Source organism: Triticum dicoccoides, chromosome 5B (assembly GCF_002162155.2).
Source record: "Triticum dicoccoides isolate Atlit2015 ecotype Zavitan chromosome 5B, WEW_v2.0, whole genome shotgun sequence".
Classification (NCBI taxonomy): domain Eukaryota; kingdom Viridiplantae; phylum Streptophyta; class Magnoliopsida; order Poales; family Poaceae; genus Triticum; species Triticum dicoccoides.
In genome coordinates this window covers 710,524,010-710,527,979 of record NC_041389.1, presented here as the reverse complement: position 1 = coordinate 710,527,979, position 3,970 = coordinate 710,524,010, and positions in this window count along the sequence as shown.

The following is a 3,970-nucleotide window of genomic DNA, read 5'->3' as shown; positions in this document are numbered from 1 at the left end:
TTAATGTAGATGGATTTCATATGAAAATTACATTGGTAGAAAATCACAAGAAACAAAAATATAGAATTGTTAATTGAGTACACTTTCATTTGAAAATAAGCATAAGAAAAAAATTTATCTAATGTTGTATAGTTATTTCAATAATCATGCAATAAGTTTTATAGTATTACACTGGTAGTATAAGTGAACCCAAGCAAATAATAATATTTGTGAGACATGCACCCATCGATAAAGATCATAGCACACTATGCTTAATTTTTTGAATATATATATCGAGAAGACAATTATTATGGTCGCTAACACTTGCATGAGAAATGATGTTTCATAGACAATTAATGTTATCGACAAAAAAACAAGTATAAATTATGGAGTTATTAAAAATGAATAAATATTATTAGTTCACGATTATCAAATCTTGAATTTTTTATAAATTATTAATCGAATATTTCAAGAGAATGACATACTGTTTGTAAAATTATATGTCATTAATATAGATATGTCACATGCCTTTGCAATATATAATCTGAATGCATAACTCTCCCCACATTTTTTGCAGGATATTTACATCAGACAAATTATATTTTCCAGATAAAAGAAAAGTTCCTTTCTTACTCTTTTCTTGAACTTATAATTTAGTGGTGTTTTTACACAAATAATATTTTTTTAAACATGTTTTTAGTTATTTCAGATAATCCTAACTAAAATGCAATTACTGCTATGAGTAAAAACAAACTGATTATTTATACTAAAATTTTATATTTATATATAACTATTCTTATAAATTCCTATAGCAGTTAATGCATTTATCAGAATTTATGATAAAAAACTTAACTGGCAGTCTTTTTAAATATTAATAGTAGTGTTATTTGCGATACAACCGTAATGTCTATCTTCAAAAATATGCATATACCTACCTAGGTTTAAATCAGATTTTCTAATAAGAATCACATTAGTCATTTTTATGATGTATTACACCTTAAATAGATATCCAAACCAAATTTCAATAGATTTGAAAACACACAAAATATCAGACTTTCCTTGATTAATTTGTGATACTCGTGTGAACATAATGTATATATCTCTATGTGTATCCCTAGATATGTTGGCATATATCTCAAAGGCGTCTGATCTAAAATATCATGATAGTGATTTCCAGTTTATAATTAGGTATAAACAAATAAAAAGAAAAAAATAGATATTTTTATAAATGTCAAACTTAATTATTTTTAATAAAGGTCACGTCGAAGAAGCCATCATCATACTTGAAGTATCATGATAGTGATTTCCAGTTTATAATTAGGTATAAACAAATAAAAATGAAAAAATAGATATTTTTATAAATGTCAAACTTAATTATTTTTAATAAAGGTCAGGTCAAAGAAGCCATCATCATACTTGAAGCAGTGAGATGGAAGGATTTGTGGATTTGACATGCTTTTCTTGGCATGTCAGGTTCGTGCAATTACATCAACAAACGTTGTTCGTGCGCTCGTTCACCTAGTGTGCACGAAGTAGAAGGGGGCCGGGGGGATGCAGCGAGGTTGGAGATGCAGGTGGGCGTGGATCCAGTCGATTCCCGGCCGGATCTCGAGCAGAATGGCCGGCGAGGTGGACTTGGAACTCCAGGCGACGGCGGCGGTTCCTGCTGCGGCAGAGAGAGAGAGAGAGAGAGAGAGAGAGAGAGAGAGAGAGAGAGAGAGAGAGAGAGAGAGAGAGGTAGCGGCAGGAGAAGGAAGAGGGCAGGGGCGATGGCGAGGAGGAGGCCCTCGGTTGGCTCAAGGTCGCGGCGCGCGCTGGGAGTCTGGGGCCGAGCAGGAGCTAAAAGACGAGTGCATCCCTCGGGTGCGAGGAGACGATGCGTAGCGGGCTGCTTCAGGCCCAGATGGGCTCAGGCGGGACTTGATCTGGGATCGGGAGGGCTGGTGGGAGGTTGAGGCGATGTGACAGCCTCAGGTTGGCCAAGGGTGGCACCTAGGTGGCGGCCTGACTTTTGGGCCTGCGACAAGTGGCGTCGGGGTTGTGGGTGGCGCCGGATTCGAGGGAGGAAAGCTAGGGTTGCCAGATTTGGCCGGGTAGGGTGGCTTAAATAGGAAAGGGAGGCCACTTGTAGGGGTTTGTGTGGGGTTTCAGAGCCCTTCGATCACGAACGTGCGGCTCCGGACAAAGGGAAGGGTTAGCTGGGCTAGGTGGGTTTGAACTGGGTTGTGTAGATAGGCATATGCTCAGATGAGAGGGAAATGAGCGGTCCGGCTACAAGTTTTTAAATACCGAAACATCCGTCGGTTTACCAGCTATAGTGCCGCTATAATTTAATGGTTGAGCTATCAAACGATCTCCGAATGCGATGAAATTTGGCAGGCGGTCTATCTACAATATAATAAAACCGCACACCAACTTTCAACCCATTCTGAGAGCATTTTATTCCTACTTAGAAAATTATTATTTTAACAATGTCGTGGGCGTGCAAGTGTGTGGTTGGTCTCAAAATGGTCAATGAAGACAACGGGGAGAACCAGCAACTACGAATGGATGCAAATTTTAGAAAATGAAGGAAACGAGTGCCGTGGAATGCAAATGATCCTATGGTGAATGCAACAAACAAATAATTAATGCGGATACAATGAAAATAGTGGCAGGCATCTGGAGTATCGGTCTCGGGCTGTTACAACTCTCTGGAGCAGTGGTGGTTGTTTCGGGCGGGAATCGCGCAGAGCAAGGGAAAGGGTTTTGTCTCCGATCTGCGGGAAAAAATGTGTCCAAAATGCCCTGCAGATCCATAAAAGACCGTGTTAGATGACAACACACATCCGGACCGTCCGGTCCTAACGTAGGCAAGCGGTTTACCGAGACATCAGCCGACTCGTGCAATTCATGATGAGGCTAAGGCCTTGTGCAGTGACCGTGCCCTATGGTTGCGCAATATGGTCTCAGGAGAGTAGTGGTGTATGTTTGTATTTGGGTGTCAGGCATGTACCTTGCTTGAGGGTATTGAATTCATGCACTGATCAGTTGCTTTAAAAGTATGAACTGATGGAGCGAGATGGTCAATATATTTCAATACACCCCTCACATCTAGGCTTATTAGTCCTTAGACGTGGCATTTATGTAGGCCACATAATTATTTTAATACTGTGTTAGTACGGTTTTGAACTCAAGACCTCCCGACTCAGATACCATATTGAATTTATGCATCGACCAGTTGCTTCAGAAGTCCAAACTAATGAAGAGACGCGGCCAATCTATAGCCAGACTTGGCAAATCCGGCCCCTCAAACGCCTGGGGGTGCATCCAGACGGCCCCTCATGTTTCCTTCTGGGCATCCACATATCTTAAATCCGGACTCCCAAATCTATGCAAGTACATGCACGTCGGTCATGCAACACAATGTCTCACGTAAATAGCAATTCTTGGTATCAAGCATAAATAGCTTTTACATAAAATTTATTTTAAGTGCCAAATCCAAGCATTGCCTCCTTCGTTGCCATTGTGTATCCACATGTGCTCCACAAGCACTAGTAGAAAAGGGGCCAATGGTCCAGGCCGGTCCAGCCCATTAGTCCCGGTTCAATCCAGAACCGGGACCAATGGGGGCATTGGACCCGGTTCGTGAGCCCCAGGGGCCGGCCGGGCCACGTGGGCCATTGGTCCCGGTTCGTCTGGACCTATTGGTCCCGGTTGGTGGGACGAACCGGGACCAATGTGCCTCGCTCCTGGCCCACCACCATTGGTCCCGGTTGGTGGCCTGAACCGGGACCAAAGGGTTGGTCCTCGTTGCGGCCAAAGTTTAGTCCCACCTCGCCAACCAGAGGGGAATCAGACCGGTTTATAAGCCCCTCCCTCTCAGCCTTATTGAGCTTCTCTGAAAATGAAAATAGATGCCCTTATATAGGGAATTTAGGCTAAATTCATACGAATTTCTCTTGAAATTTGTTATGAATTTAATTTGAATTTCCTCTATAAGCGCATCTAT